The sequence below is a fragment of the Ranitomeya variabilis genome, chromosome 3, assembly GCF_051348905.1.
Source record: "Ranitomeya variabilis isolate aRanVar5 chromosome 3, aRanVar5.hap1, whole genome shotgun sequence".
NCBI lineage: Eukaryota > Metazoa > Chordata > Amphibia > Anura > Dendrobatidae > Ranitomeya > Ranitomeya variabilis.
Genome location: NC_135234.1, coordinates 178847608 through 178865233, shown reverse-complemented (window position 1 = coordinate 178865233; position 17626 = coordinate 178847608). Strand labels below are relative to the sequence as shown.

The 17626-nt window shown below is 41.4% G+C and overlaps 2 long non-coding RNA genes across 2 annotated transcripts in view; one reads left to right on the top strand and one right to left on the bottom strand.

Moving 5' to 3' along the window:
* LOC143818051 (uncharacterized) overlaps nucleotides 1-17626 on the top strand; it is a 102060-nt gene that overhangs the window by 36538 nt on the left and 47896 nt on the right. The window lies entirely within an intron of this gene.
* LOC143818050 (uncharacterized) lies at nucleotides 14639-14979 on the bottom strand. Its single transcript, XR_013224282.1, has 3 exons — nucleotides 14921-14979; nucleotides 14772-14834; nucleotides 14639-14696 (listed from the first exon to the last, which is right to left on the bottom strand). It is a non-coding gene; the product is annotated as an uncharacterized LOC143818050 (long non-coding RNA).

Here is a 17626-nt window from a genome sequence, read left to right as displayed (position 1 = left end):
CTTCTGCAGTGTAACCATAGAGGTCCTTGAGACCTCTATGGTTACTGATCCCCGGTAGCTGTGAGCGCCACCCTGTGGTTGGCGCTTACAGCACACCTGCATTTCTGCTGCATAGCAACGATCTCGCGTTGTGCCAGCTTCTAGCCTCCCATGGAGGCTATTGAAGCATAGCAAAAGTAAAAAAAAAGTTAAAAAAAATTAAAAATGAAGGGAAGTAAAGTGAAAAAAATAAAAAAATATATAACTATAAAACTTTAAATCACCCCCCTTTCGCCCCATTCAAAATAAATCAATATAAAAAAATCAAACCTACACATATTTGATATCGCCGCGCTCAGAATTGCCCGATCTATCAATAAAAAAAGGATTAACCTGATTGCTAAATGGCGTAGCGAGAAAAAAATTCGAAATGCCAGAATTAAGTTTTTTTGGTCGCCGTGACATTGCATTAAAATGTAATAACGGGTGATCAAAAGAACGTATCTGCACCAAAATGGTATCATGAAAATGCAGACGCTACGGGTATCGGAAAATGGCACAATTTTTTATTTTTTATTTTTTAGCAAAGTTTGGAATTTTTTTTCACCACTTAGATAAAAAATAACCTAGATATGTTAGGTGTCTATGAACTCGTACTGACCTGGAGAATCATAATGGCAGGTCAGTTTTAGCATTTAGTGAACCTAGCAGAAAAGCCAAGCAAAAAACAAGGGTGGGATTGCACTTTTTTTGCAATTTCACCGCACTTGGAATTTTTTTCCCGATTTCTAGTACATGACATGGTAAAACCAATTATGTCGTTCGAAAGTACAACTTGTTCCACAAAAAATAAGCCCTCACATGGTCATATTAACGGAAAAATAAAAAAGTTATGGCTCTGGGAAGGAGGGGAGCGAAAAACGAACACGGAAAAATGGAAAATCCCAAGGTCATGAAGGGGTTAAGCAAGTCACACCACTAACCAAACAACACCATGAAGACTAAAGAGATATCCAAACAAGTCAGGGACAAAGTTGTTGAGAAGTACAAGTCAGGGTTGGGTTATAAAAAAAATCCCATCTTTGATTATCCACCAGGGTGCCATCAAATCCATAATCATCAAATGGAAAGAATATAGTACTGCAACAAACCTGCCAAGAGAGGGTGTTCCACCAAAACTATCAGCATGGGCATGGAAGGCATAAATCAGAGAGGATGCACAAAGACCAAAGGTAAACCTGAAGGAGCTGCAAGGTTTTCAAGCAGAGATTGGAGTATCTGTTTATAAAACCACAATACGCCAATAGAGGTGGCATTTATGAAAGAGTGGGCATAAAAAAAGCCTTTAATTACACACAAAAATTGTAAGGCTCATTTTGAGTGTGCCAAAAGACGTGGGGAAACTCCACAAATGTCTGGAGGAAGGTGCTGTGGTCTGATGAAACCAAAATCAAACTTTTTGGTCACCAATGTGAACGCTATGTCTGGCGTCAAACTAACACAGCTCATCAGTCTAAGAACACCATCCTTCTATGAAGCATAGTGGCGGTAGCAATATGTTGTGGGGATGTTTCTCAAGAGCAGGGACAGGGAAAATGGTCCAAGTCGAGGGGAAGATGGATGGTGCAAAACAGAGGAATATTCTTGAGCAAAACCTGCTACAGTCTGTCAGTTATTTGAGGTGGGGATGGAGGCTCACCTTCCAACAAGACAATGACCCAAAGTATTCTGCTGAAGCAACACTCGAGTAACTTAAAGGGAAATGTATAAATGTTTTGAAGTGGCCTAGTCAAAGCCCAGCTTTGAGGAATTGTTAAAAAACCCCATTGGCAAGATTTGTGATTTACCCCTTTACCCCCAAAGGTGGTTTGCATGTTAATGTCCAGGCCATTTTTTACAATTCCGACCACTGTCCCTTTATGAGGTTATAATTCTGGAAAGCTTCAACGGATCCTGGTGATTCTGAAAATAATTTCTTGTGACATATTGTTTTTCATGTTAGTGGTAAAAGTTCTTTGATATGACTTGGGTTTATTTGTGAAAAAAATAGAAATTAGGCAAAAATGTAGAAAATTTCGCAATTTTCCAAATTTCAATTTTCATGCCCTTAAATCACACAGTTATGTCACACAAAATACTTAATAAGTAACATTTCACACATGTCTACTTTACATCAGCAAAATTTTGGAACCAATTTTTTTTTTTCGTTAGGGAGTTATAAGGGTTAAAAGTTGACCAGCGATTTCTCATTTTTACAACACTATTTTTTTAAGGGATCACATATGAAGTCACTTTGAGGGGTCTATATGATAGAAAATACCCAAAACTGACATCATTCTAAAAACTGCACCCCTCAATGTGCGCAAAACCACATACAAGAAGATTATTAACTCTTCTGGTGCTTCATAGGAATTTTTGGAATGTTTTAAAAAATTAACATTTAACTTTTTTTCACAAAAAAAATTACTTCAGATCCATTTTTTAAAAATTTTCCCAAGGGTTACAGGAGAAATTGGATCTAAAAAGTTATTGTGCAATTTGTCCTGAATACGCTGATACCCTGTATGTTTGGGCACATGGCAGCGCTCAGAAGGGAAGGAGCGCCAGATTTTACTGTTATGGTTTGCAGGTGCCATGACCCACTAGGAGAGCACATAAGGTGCAAAAACAGCAGAACCCCCCATAAGTGACCCCATTTTACGAATTACACCTCTCTATGAATTCATCTAGGGGTGCAGTGATCATATGGACACCATGAGTGTGTCACAGAATTTTATATATATATATATATATATATATATATATATATATATACATACCATTGTGCAGCCATGTGGAGAGACTAGGAAGAAACGAAGTGCTATTTGCCTATTCAAGTGAATGGTTCTGCGCACTTATCAGTGTGTTTCCACGGACCGTGGGTCTGTGGGCAAAACATGCTGACATGTCCATTTTTTAATGTCAGCACGGGCCACAAAACATCCAGCACACATGGATATGCATAACACACATGGATGTGATCCATGTGACACGCATCGGCACTGGGGAAGAAGCGCTGTTCACCAGCGCCGGGTGCTGAACACAGCTCTCATCATTCTCCTCTGCTCTGCCGGCTATCGGCACAAGCAGGGGAGAATGATGAGAGCCGTGTTCATCACTCGGCATCGGGGAACAGCGGTTACTGTAACGCTTCTTCCCTGGCGCCCGTCCTTGTTGTACTGATGCGGCACACGCATGCCACATGTGTGCCACAAGTATTACACACACGGACATTGACATCTCTGGTACCGCAAATATCAGGACATGTGAAAGAGGCATTATATATTATATATTTTTATGTTTGGCTGCTGTCACACACTAAAAGACGCTTTTAATTGTAAAAAATAGTTTTTTCATCACCATATTTTGAGAGCTATAATTTTTACATATTTTGGCCCACAGAGTCATGTGAGGACTTGTTTTTTGCGGGACAAGTTGATGTTTTTATTGGTACCATTTTTGAGTACGTGACATTTTTTGATCACCTTTTATTACAAATTTTGGGAGGCAGAATGAACAAAAACCAGCAAATCATGAACTTCTTTTGGGGGTGCATTTATACTGTTCCGCGTGTGGTAAAATTGCTAAAAAAATTTTTTATGTTTTGGCACTTTTATACAATAAAATCTATTTTATATTTAAAAATATATATTTTTCATTGGTTTATTCTGAGAGCTATAACTTTTTTTTCCGCTGAGCTGTATGGGGGCTTGTTTTTTGCGGCACAAGATGACATTTTCAGCGGTACCATGATTATTTACATCCGTCTCTCTGATCTCATGTTATTCCACTTTTTGTTCAGCGGTATGATGATAAAGCATTGTTTTTTGCCATTTTTTTATGGTGTTCACTATAGGGGTTAACTAATGAGACAGTTTTATTTTTCGGATCATTACGGACGCGGGGATACCAATTATGTGTACTTTTATTGTTTAGATTTTTTATACAGTATGCAAACATTTATTTATTGACAGAATAAATATTGATTCTTTATTATTATTTTTTATTATTTTTTAAAATGTTTTTACAATTATTTAATTTTCTTTTTATTTTATTCTTACTTTTATACTTTGTCCCGCTATGGGACAATCATTTTGTGCAGGATGATCGCTTATATAGCATGCAGATCTGCAAGCTATAGAAGTTGTCAGCGCTGCCTGTATTTTACACTGACCTGAGAGACTTCCTGTTTATCACTGCCCATAACAGGAAGTCTCTCATCTCTGGAGACCCAGATGTCATGACGACATCGGGTCTCCATGGCAGCAATCGGGATCCTGCGGCGTGCCGGCTCCTGAATGCTGCGATCATGATTGATCGTAATGTTCTGGGGGTTAAAGTGCCATGAGCATACTGTGAATGCTCCTAGCAATTAGTGCCGGGTGTCAGCTGTGAGAATCTGCTGCCACTCGGCCACACACCACCCATGAGTACAGCTGATCGACCATGATGTACTATCCTGTCCATAGTCAGAGGGGCCCAGGGCACATAGACGAGATAGTACGTCAGATGGCAGAAAGGGGTTAAAAGCAGACTAGCCTGCTAAGCTTTATGTAGAAACAATAAGTCAGATTACCCTGTATGACTCATAGGTCATTGAAAAAGTCCCTCGCAGTAGGTAGGAGCGGAGCAGAGCAGCTGGATCAGGAGTTGAAGTGGGGACTGGTAAATACAGGGATAAGAGACTTAATGTTTCTACGTAGAGCCTAGAAAAGAGAAAAATTACCTGGGTAGAAGGGAAAAAAGAGCAATTGTAAGTAAGTGAATGTATTAATAAAGTGAAATAAATTTAACAAATATCAGTTCTCTCATATGAAATAAAGAAATAATTAGGCATTAAAGAATATATGATATAGGGTTATATATGAGTAAATTTCTAAACGGGAATGAGAAAAATATTGAACGAAAAGCTGCAGGTCCTATTTTAGGCAAGTGACCTTTCAAGGACAAAATAAAGCACTTTTAAATTTTCAATAATAATGTATGAAAAGCCTCAAGGGTTGCCATTATTTTTTATTTTCCCTTCTTAAGACAATCTGTGTGAGGCATGAGATACTTCACACAGATCGTACACATTGAGATCTCTCATGTTGACTGCCACAGAAGTACTCTATACATATTCCCTCCAGTTACATTGATTTTCCATTAGATTGACTGGATAGAAATATTGAAATATTTTCCAAGAGCAAGACCAGAGGCATCATATGGATATAACTGCTTTTGATTATATAACTCTTTATGAACCAGTTGCATCCATTAAATATTGGGTACTGTGCACTGTCGGTATTATTTTAGAGACTAATGGCTGAATACACCAGATTACCAGTTCTTTTAAAATCTTCTCCTTTACTTCTGATGTAGAATTCAATTTTTCATCAACATTACAGTGGCAGTTTCAGGGCTGGCCATGTATAGAAGGGAATATACTGTAGTACAGAACAGGATTTTTGATCTATTCCTCTATGCATCTGAGTTCTACAATGTAGTATGTAGATGTCTCAATTAATTTGCTCACTTTCACAACAGTAGTCATTGACCCATTCATAGTTTAAGCTGCGGAGCTGCAGGCTTTTAATGGAAGTAACAAGAGCTGACACTCCCTCTGAATTGCTGTGCAATTTGAGCGCATTCAGCGGTAACTTATACAAGTCAAGGTTATTCAGGGTAAGGTTTCACAAGGTATTCTAGGATTTTAACAAAATCACTGATAAAAGATTGCATTGACAAGAAACACCATTCATGTCACATCAACAATGCCATCAGAAAGGGTTTTAGCAGATTTTGCTTTGTTTTTGACAATGACCGTGGCCTATAAAGCAGTATGTTGTGAATAACATAAAATATATTTGCAATTGATACAAATTTGTCTTAAAGGGAATCTGCTTCCCCATGTAAAAGCAAAATGATGTAGGAGCAGAGATCCTGATTCCATTCACTTACATTACTGAGTGCTGCAATCATCATTAAAAACTGTTTTATCTGCTGCAGATCTAGCAGTTCTATGAATGCTGTACTCTGTATAACCCCGCCCACTCACGCCACTGATTGACAGCTTTCTCTGTACACTGTGCATATGCAGAAAGCTACCAATCAATGGTGGGAGGTGTGGTTGGACTATATGGCACCAGGTTTACTAGTCCTTTACTGATAATCTTCTGCTGATAAAGCAATGACTTTATGAAAACTAAACTAAACAGACAAGTAAGTGACACAAAGCAGGTTTTAAGGTCTCTGTCTACATTATTCTGCTGTCAGATTAGACAGAAAATGTCTGGTGACAGATTCCCTTTAAAGGGAAAGTACATTGAAATATATGTACTAAGAACCTTCATTTTTGCAAGTTAATTTTTGTATACACTGCATTTAGCAACAATACATTTCAGATCTCCTCTGTTCAGTGTCTACATATATTTTGTTCTTTATAGAGTGCTGGTGTGCTTTTTTGCTGCATATTGTGCAGTCATTGCAGCATGCACCTATTCACATTGCATGGAGATGCTGGTCAGGTGTTTGTTTTCTTAATATATATATATATAGAGAGAGAGAGAGAGAGAGAGAGAAAAAGAAAGAAACGAGGGAGACGTTCATTAAAGATTTCCCCTGACCCACTTCTATTTATCACAGGAAGCTGAAACTGCACATGTGTAATGATATAAGTCTCCATAAGGTTACTTGCAACTCAGAACTGATAATGGTTTTGATCTTACAGGGGCTTGAGTGGTGTGAGGATTGGTAATGGACCCAGTGGAATACAGAGCAGTCATCAGGTTCCTTTGAAGTCAACAAGAAAATAAAGCCAGCTCACCACATTCCAGGTGCACGGGAACTCTGTCCTGATGAGACGATATATAGCAGAGAAAAAAAGTCTTTGTTCCAGCTCCTTAGATAAAATCTTCAAAATTTATTTCATCAATTAAAAATGACAAAAGGCATGCTCCCAGACCGCACCATGCAATCGAAACGCATCGCCTGCTGTTTTTGTGTGCACATGGTGCGGTCTTGGAGCATGCCTTTTGTCATTTTTAATTGATTAAATAAATTTTGAAGATTTTATCTAAGGAGCTGGAACAAAGACTTTTTTTTCTCTGCTATATATCGTCTCATCAGGTTCCTTTACTTGAAAGTCCACACAGCAAAGGAGACGTTCAATGAGATGAAAGGGGTTTATGGTGATAATTCCCCATCATATGCTGTAGTCAAGAACTGACATCGTAAATTCAAATGTGGTCGGACTTCAGTGCACACAGCTCCAATTCCAGGGCGACCTCACTCTGCTATTGACAAACTCACCATCCAGCAAGTGGAGGTTGCCAATTTGGAAAATCTCAGTGTAAAGGTACCTTCACACTAAAAAACTTTCCAACGAGAACGACAACGATCCGTGACGTTGCAGCGTCCTGGATAGCGATCTTGTTGTGTTTGACACGCAGCAGCGATCTGGATCCCGCTATTATATCGCTGGTCGGAGCTAGAAGTCTGGAACTTTATTTGGTCGCTAGATCGGCGTGTATCGTCATGCTTGACAGCAAAAGCAACGATGTCAGCAATGTTTTTACATGGAGCGTGAACTATAAGTGAGTCGCCGTTACGTCACTGGATCGCTCCTGCATCGTTCTGGAGCTGCTGTATTTGACGTCTCCACAGCGACCTAACAGCGATGCTCCAGCAATCTAGTTTAGGTCGGATCGTTGTCTATATCGCTGGAGCGTCGCTTAGTGTAACGGTACCTTAACTATTCCCCACCTAGCCCAAAATGTCAAGATTAGCGTGGGGTCCAAGGAAAAAATTATCCAAGACTATCTTCACATGCATAAGGTATCTGCTTGCTGGGTTCCCCGGCTGCTCACACCTTTTCAGACGCAGGAGTGCGTCAAATGCACTCAAGCTCTATTGACGATGTGCCATTGAAACCAGGAGGACTTTTTCAACTGACTGATCACAAAGGATGAATGCTGGGTCCATTACTATGATCCTGAGACTAAAGTCCAGTCAATGCAATAGAAGCATCATGACTCACCGCCTCCAAAGAAGGCACGTGCCCAACCCTCAGCAGGCAAGGTCATGCTCACAGTATTTTGTGACCAGCACGAAGAAGTATTGATGGATTTCATATCAAATGGTACCATGATCTCTGGGGCATACTATGCTTCACTGCTGCAGAATTTGCGGAGGCCATCAAAACCAAGAGACGTGGCATGCTCACCAAAAGTGTCTGCCTTCTGCAAGACAATGCACCAGTTCACAACTCACATGTTGCCCAAATGGAAGCATGTTCCTTTTGCTTTTAAATTCTACTTCATCCCCCTTATTCACCCGACCTCGTACCATCGGACTTCCACCTCTTTCCAACAATGAAGTTATTTTTGACGGGCAACCAGATGATGACACTCTGATTTCTGAAGTCACAACGTGGCTTTTGGAGCAATCTGTCGACTTCTACAAGCGAGGTTCTACAGTTGCTTAAAGAAATGGGAGAAGTGTGTGTAGCCAGGTGGCATCTATGTAGTGAAGGACTAATTACTGTGCCAAGTTTCATTGCTCTCAGTCCACAGGAAATGGGTCAGGGGAAATCTTTAATGAATGCCTCTCATGTGTGCACAAAAAGTCACCATTGCAAAAAAATATGAACACCATTTTGGCCACTATTTTGTACCAGTATTTTGGAAGCAAAATTAGTAGTCTTACACAAAAATAAAGTATGGATATAAGGGAAACAACTTTACTGTTTATTGGGCGACTGATTCCAAGAAGCAGCCTCTTGGATAACAAACTTAGAGAGGACAACAACAGATTACCTCTTGTGGTCATATTCAACCCCCACATGAGCATCCTAAGGAAAATTGGTGCTGATCTACAACCCATATTTTACAGAGACCACAATTTGAAAGACATTCCAAGAACTACCATTTCTCTCCTACATTCAGCCCCCAACTTTAAGGAATCTCCTTGTCAGAAGTCTCCTCTCATCACCACCAGTGACGGGCACATTGCCACGTAACAATAAAAAATGCAAAACTTGTACCCACATATTACCAACAAATACAGTCTGCATACCAAACACAAATCAGGACTATACAGTCATGGATTTCTTTTCATGTACAGCCTCCAAAGTGGTGTACTGTACATGATACAATGTACGAGGTGTCCTGGAAGTATCTATATTGGAGAAACCATGCAAAAACTACAATAAAGAATGAATCTACACAGACAATCAATCAGGAATGAAATGGACACACCTGTGGGAAAACATTTCTCTGGACCTGGACACTGTATGACAGATTTAAAAGTCTTAATACAAAAAGGTCATTTTAAGGATGAGAGAGACAGAAACATTTGGGAATTCAAACTGATAAAGACGTTCAGTTCTTTGACACTAGGACTCAATTTAACACCTGGATTTATGACTCACTACATGGATACAATTCACACCTCCACAAGACAGACTACAGATAACTAACTAAGAACATCATTCCAAATGCCTGTCCATTGGTAAAAAAAATGCCTAATTTGATTTCCTTTGCTTATCTTTAGTAGGCATCCCACCTCATGAATAAATGTCCTACTGTAGTGTCCCTTTAATGTTGTGCATTTTTCTTATTAATTTATTTGTAATCCTGTCTGAAGAAGGAGCCACTGTGCTCTGAAAGCTTATTTTCTGGTTAGCCAATAAAGGTATCACTCTGAGAATACTTTTGTCATTATTGGGCAGAAAAGTATTCATATTGATTTTTCTGGCTAACACGGTACCACAATATAATTTATTATTGTACATCCTGTTTATTGGGCCAACTTCTGGTTTTGGAAGATGCAAAAATACTGCCGTTGAAAAGTGGAAAGTGGTGTACAGGCAGTCCTGACATCAGGAAAGCATCTGGAAAAAGTAGAAGGTGAGTAGTTCACAGAGTTTTCAGTCTGCTAGGGGCCAAATATGTGTCAAAGTAAAGCCAGTCAAGAGTCCTTGAAAATATCTTTCAAACATTCAGAAAAGTAAAAGTATTGTAAGTTATCTAGCAGCACCTTTTGTCTCAATGGATATTTATGTAAATTAGTTAAACTCCAAAACGCATACAACTATTATTCATATTAAGCACTTTAGAATGTGAAGTTGTATTAGTATTATATTATATTAGTATGTAGAATAAATGGCCATTTCATGTTAATATTAGATTGTGTCTATGGTATGTTGTACGCACCATAAGAGAGAACATAATCACTGATAGGATCCTTACAGACAAAGCCATCAAGACACCATTTTTTCCCTTCATCAGATTTTGTAGTCATGTAACAACAGAAATACAAGCATTTAGATCTTAGCTGTATACGTAAAACCAAAAGGATCTTATAATAGAATTATTTTAAAAGTTTTTTTTTTTTTTACATTGCAGAATGCATTGAAGAATTAAAAACAGTGGCTAAAGATATGGGCAATTAACATTGTGAAGTTTAATTGAATGCAATTAAAAATAAATTATTATCTGATTTCTGTGGCACAGATCAAATTACTTTGGTATTATGCCATCTAAATCAATATACAATATAATATGCGGAATTCTGTATTTTGGTTTTTGAAGGAAGGATCTGCCTTAAATGTCCTACGCTTCCAAATAACTTCTGAATTTTGAACATATAGAAGTTAACTCTATAGATACAAAGTTGTAATGAAATATTAAAAATAGCACTAATCAGTGGTATTTCACAGGTTAAAAGAAAGAAAAATGCTTGATTCCCTTAATCTAATGATCCATAACCAGACAATTCAGTGTCACACTTGCTGAGCTGGATAGGACATTCAGATGTCCTACATATGTCACCTGCTCTGCGCATGATTCAACATTGTCTGGAGCAAACCAACAGCAAATCATAAATTACTTATACTGCATATTAACCATGGTTATAAATAAGCAATAAGCTGATGTGCAATGCTGATTTACTGCAGAGCTAAAAGAATACTAGGCAAGGTCAGCCACAAAGAACAATCCCCTCTGACGGTTCTATTCATCTTTGAAGAGCCACATTGAGAGTCCAGGGAGATTTATGGAAAATGTATATTTGTAGCATACACACAAGATAATTGACTTGTGTCATACCGAGTCTGTAACTAGTAAACACAAATATTAATTATTTTACTCTCTTTTTTTTTTCTTTTTTGATGGGGCTCAGTGCCAGCAAAAAGGAAATCTTCATCCTTACAGTATCCTAGCAACTATTCTAGTCGCATAGAGAGTAATTACTAATTACAGGTCTTGTCATTTTTATCAGGGGAGTGGCCACCTTTTAGATAAGTTCTACACATTACGTAGATAAAGCAATTTTTTTTCTCCAGAAATATCTTGCTTCTTATTTTCTATTAATAATAAATTGCTAAGCAATGACAGCAGTGTAATAGTAATAATAAAGACAAGCTTGATGTTGCTTCAGAATATTTTTTCTTGGGCATACAAATTGTTTCTAAGACATTCCATTTTATTGATGTTTTCTGACAAATGATAATGAAATACCTATCCGTATGGAAGCATATAAATATTTACTTCTGATCAAATATACATGTATTTTCTTGAATACCTTTGTGTCAAATGGCCGACAAAACTTAAAAACCTAACCTACTAAAGGGAATTTTGCAATGATAAATATTCACTGTACCTAGTAATGGCCTTTAAAGACTTTTGTAAATGCAGTTTTCTCGTGATTTTCTTTATTTTGCTTCTTTAAAAGGTTCTTGCCATTTTATTCTTTCATGGCCGAGACAGCAATAACTTCATCTAGTCCATGAATATTGGATGTTGAGCTGCAGAAACATAAACAACATAGGAATATATTGCAGTCACAGGAACAATGTAGAACAACATGATTTGCTATGTCTTTCTCTTAGTAGTTCCAAAATGTGTATTTGGCACATGCAACCACCAAATAATCTCATTCTCATGAGGATAAGGTGCCCATTGATTACTGATCTCAAAAGTAAAGGCCCCATCACACATAGCGACGCTACAGCAATTCCGACAACGATACGACCTGTCCAGGATCGTTGCTGCGTCGCTATGAAGTCGCTGGTGAGATGTCACACAGTGCGATCTTCCCAACGACGCAGCAGCGATGCGGCGACCTGTAGCGACCTGTACAACGATGTCGTTGGTCGTTGTGACCCTGTCACATGGCTGCTATTACGATGATACAGACCTCGATGAGGGACGTCCTGTGTGACGTTGTAGTCACACAGGCGTGCATTTGCGTTGCCTTTTCCGCGCCCATGCAGTTCCGATTGGTGGTCGCTACTGCGTTCTGATTGGTTGGCGGCCTTGCCATATGAGGCGACACGATAGCTCTTCCGTCCTTTGTTCCTGAGCGCGTGGTGGATTGCAGATCGTTGTAGAGTTCTCCGGCCTGCGACTTCTCTTCGATTCTATTTTTCAACGGTTCTTCTGATACCTATACTTTGTGCACGGTAGGTATCTTTGGGGTCTCAAATGCGTTTCCATTTCCTTCATTAATTATAGGGCACCTACTAATTATCTGCTATCTTTGCTCTGGAAGGAGGGAGGGAGGGCTTGAATGCTATCTGTGTACATATACTTTTGCACATGGAGCCATTTTAGGTAGTCTTGTGGGCACAGAGGGACCGCAGACAGGCTTACTAGGCCTAAAATAGTAAATTAGGCTCTATGCAGGTTCCATTAGCTGGCAGGGGTACACAGGCAGCATTGGTGTGGTCAGCGGAGGATTATTGGAAGGAGGGACCGCAGACTGGCAGTGATTATTAGCAGTCCTGGCACCTTGTTCTCTATTCTACATTCTTACAAGTTAGGAACGTGGGTACACAGTAGTGTGGCTCAAACTTAACTCTTTTTAAAATGTTGTTTAAAATGTTCCATATATGCTCATTGTATGCTATTCTTTCTTTCTTTCAGATGTCTTTCAATACCGAGGAATTTGTACGGGAATTAATTGAGATGTATCGATCCCTGCCCTGCCTTTGGCAGATTAAATCTGCTGACTACAGTAACAGAAATAAGAAAAGGGAGGCATATGTCAAACTTGTTGCTCTTTTTAAGCAGCATAACCCCTGCGAGAAGGTAGATGAGAGTGTTGTCCGGAAAAAGATCCAGGGTCTACGCACAGTTTATAAAAAGGAGCTGAACAAGGTGGTGAAGTCAATGAAGTCTGGTGCCGCCACAGATGAGGTTTATGTGCCATCGTTATGGTACTATGACTTGCTTGGCTTCACCCGTGACCAGGAGCTGCCGCGCACAATGGCATCTTCAATGCGGCAGACCCTGGATCAAGACCCTGTGATCCCGACTGACACCCCTGTTGGAGATGTAAGTACCTTCTTTGCTTGCTTCCCTGTAAAAAGCATTAAAACTTGGTCTCTCATTCCATAGTAGACTAGAAAATAGTAACTAAGTTTTTCCCTCTTTTATTATGCTGCATTTTCTAAAAGTTATCCCTTCCACTTCAGATAAGTACAATCCTTTACTTTTTTGCCCCACTCAGTGCTCATACCGTTGCATGACAAATCCTATCCTGTACTACTAGTTCCTCCCCTTAATTCTTAATTTTCTAATTTTCTGTTCCTGCAGCAAGATCGGCATGATGATCTGTCCACCCCGACCAGTGATGACATGCTGGGTTATGATCCAAGCCTGGCGGAGGCTACTGAGGGGTCGAGAGAAGACCCTGCACCCTCAACCCCCAACTCAGCTTCTGTACCACGGCGGATAAACCATTGTCGTAGAAGAAAGGACACCGTGTCGCCATCAACAGAGTTAGTCAGTTTGGCAAAGCAGATGTTAAGCCAGCAGAGCAACACTACCGTGGACAGCTTTGCCAACTTTGCCGCTGATCAGCTAGGGAAGCTGGAAGACACACAAAGGATCCACGCCGAGAGGGTCATTTTTGAAACTTTAAGCAAAGCGGCAGCCGGTCAACTGGATGAAAGGTCAAGTGTGCACAGCTGGATGGAACGTGATCCTTGTTCACGGCAGCCAATGAATGAAACGCCTGAGGCAATGCGTGGCACACCAGCACACCGTCGAATTATACCTCATCCAAACCTGCCGCTTGCCCCTCCACCACAATATCCCAGGTTTTCCCATTCTTTCCTTGGACAATTATCTTCTCCGCCCAGCCAAGGATTTTTGAATGCTGAAAACCATTATGAAGAACTTTAGTTCCATTTAACATTTAGGGTTTAAGTATAATTGTTATATAGTTAAGTTATTGTTTATGAAAGAGTTAATTTAAAATGTTTATTTATGTTAATATTTGTTATAAATAAAAATGTTTTGTTGATTCAAACTTGCAGCCTGCTTTACTGAATTCAGCATATAGTTATTTGCAGGTCTAGTAGGCGGGGTAATGGGCTGGGTGCATGTATACAGATGCATACATATAATGAGTGTGAGTGATGATGAAACATGTTAGTTGTTTTTAACAAAGCGTACACATCAGTGGATATAAACTGTAATTTTGTTTTATAACGAAAATAAATATAACACCAACAAAAAACTGAAATATAAAAACAACAACAAAAAAAAACAATTAGTGGCTGCCGCTCTGCTGTTGGGCAGCCACAAAACTTGCCAGCATCACTCCGTGCTGTTTGACTGCATCAGTCAGTGTCCGCTGTGCCGCCATCATCCTCCTGTGTGAAGCCAGGAGGTCCTCTAATGTAGGGATTTCTATGGAGGGAATGGTAAAACTTATTCTGTACATGCATCTAACTATCAGGTACGGGTTTGTTATTTAACACTTACGGTTTCCGGGTAAATCGGGTGATGACGAGCTAAGGGACCACCCGGATCCTCTGGCATCACCGGCTAGGGAAAGATACAACACTTCATAGTACACGACAGCCCTATCCTTTACAAGTTGTATGGACCTTTTTTTTTAGTGCAAGAATTACCGGGAGACAAGGCTTCACCCATATCACGGAGTGATGCTGGCGAGCCTGTTGGTGACGAGCCTATAGGTGACTCCGGCTGGGGCTCCGGGTCTGCTGGTGCTGGAGAAAAAATAAATTATTACATTATTACATACCTGAGGTGCTGCACTGTAATTACTGTTGTAACTAATGTGCCGCCATATACAGGGCCATATTTTGGGTCATATGATCAGGGGCCTCATTGTATGCAGGACTGTGCAGTGCTGGTTGTCATGGTGATGGATGAGGGTTCGTTTATGTGTGGGGTAAGGAGGGGTTTACAGTGTGGATGGAGCAGAGCCGCATGTGTACGAGGTGTGCGGAGCGGAGCCGGGTGTGTCCGAGCTGTACGGAGATGACTGGCATGTGTGCGAGGTGTAAGGAGTGGAGCCGCGTGGGTGCGAAGCGGAGTCGTGTGTGTGTGTGTGTGTGCGCGGTGTACGTAGCGGAGCCGGGTGTGCACGAGGAGCACTCGGCGGTGCCAGGTGTGTACGAGGAGCACAGAGCGGAGCCGGGTGTGTACGAGGAGCACTGAGCGGAGCCGGGTGTGTACGAGGTGCACAGAGAGGAGCCGGGTGTGTACGAGGCGCACTGAGCGGAGCCGGGTGTGTACGAGGTGTGCGGAGCCGAGCCGGGTGTGTACGAGGCATGCGGAGCCAAACCGGGTGTGTGCGGAGCGGACCGGCATGTGTGCAGAGCCACATGCGTGTGTGTGTACGGAGCAGAGCATTATGTGCTGCCATTGTACAAGATGGAGCACTGTGTGGTGTATATGTATATGTGTGTATACTGTCCCCCCTGAGCTGTGTATCGGTGATACATATACATGTCCCCGCCTTTGTAATAACGTCCCCTGTCCTCTATTAAGGTTTCCAGTCCAGTAATCGCATCCCCCGTCCTGTAATGACATATCTTGCCTGTAGTAATGGTCTGTCTTGTAAGTACATGAGGCCGAGTCCCTTCCTCTGGAAGTCTGCAGTGGCAGAAGTGGGACAATGCAGCGGGCCCTGAATGGGAGTAGGGGGGGTCCGAGAGGTGCAATGCTGTCGGCTTGATGTTGGCGGTGAGCTACTTGAAGTGCATTGCTTTCCTGGCGGCCATATTTCTGAAGTTGTGTGCGGAGATTGTGATCTTGGTCCAAATGCGATCTCAGTCTGTGCATGCGCCGACTATGGCGGCCGTATTCCTGAAGCTGGGAAAATAATGCACTTACGCCATAGCCAGGAGCACGCAGGCAGCATTGGTGTGGTCAGCGGAGGACAATTAGAAGGAGGGACCGCAGACAGACTTCCTAGGCCTAAAATAATAAACTAGGCTCTATGCAGTTTTAAATTGGTAACAGGGGTACACAGGCAGCATTGGTGTGGTCAGTGGAGGACAATTGGAAGGAGTGTCGGACACAGTAAGTACACCGAGTCCCAAAACCTAAAGTTATGTTAATGTATCCAAAACTAAAATAAAACAAACCTCCCCCCACAAAAAAACAAAAGGGTGGCATACTTTGGTACAGGGGTGTGCTCCTATGCTGACTTTCAGACATTGTAATTTGGCGCAAAGTATTTCCTGGTGTAAATGTAGGACAGGGCCCCTGAATATTTAAAGAAGAATCATACATGTCAACAAGTTGTTATTGTCTGTGCCAGGCATGGAAGGATTTCAGCGCCTATACAAAACAGTGGTGGAGCAGCGACAGATAATTTAGCAAATGGTGGAGCACTGTTTGACATTGGGGGGGACACTCTCTCCTGGACGGCGGTACAAGCCCAGGGCCCCTCATGTTACAACGGTGTGTCTGACGTTAGGTGCGCGCCACCACCGCCCTCATTATCATTGGAATATGTCATGTAATTGTTTTTTTTTGTGTATAGAAAACAGTTTAGAAAGCTTTATAGTTTAGTTTATGGTCAGGGAGGGATGGTGATGAGCAAGGAAGGTGCAGGGACAGGTAGTGATGGCTACTTGCGGACATGTGCGGCACTTGCGGTTTTGCACTTGCGTTGAGACAAAAAAACACTGCTAGCATTTTTTTTTTCTGCTGTTGCAAGAACCGCAAGTGCTGCACATGTCCACAAGTCCCATAGGGAATGAATGAGGCCAAATGCAGTGTTGTCGTAACTGATCTTTTACACGACACATGAGGAAAAACTGTTGGATCTGCCATGAATGACAAAAAACAGTGGTGTGAAAGTAGCCCAAGTCACTGCTGACAGTCTCTGCATACTCATCAATTGGGGAGGCAGCACGAAAAGTGCCGAGGGCAGCAGAAACACTAAAAACGGCCGTGGCCATATACTATGCTAACCTATCTTAACACCACTCACCACGATGGGGCAGGCTCTGTGACCGGATGCTGGCGATGCGCTCACTGGACCTGTACTGCAGATCCGCCAGCTTCTTCCGGATCTGGGTACTGGAGCGCTGCACCCCAAATCTCTGGGCTAGGCCCCGACTGATCCTCCGCAGCACAGCCTGCTTATGGAGGACTGGATGTTCTGAGTGCTCATGACACCCATAATCCCTGGCATCTACCTCTGTAACTAAGCGCACTTCTGCGTCGCCCCATGGTGTTGCTCGCCTCCTGGCCGCCATTTTGCTGCCTCTAGTTGCAAGCTAGGCCGCAGCAATGTCCTTTAACCCGCCCACAACGCATCAACGCCGTAAACCACGCCCACGACGCATCAACGTCAC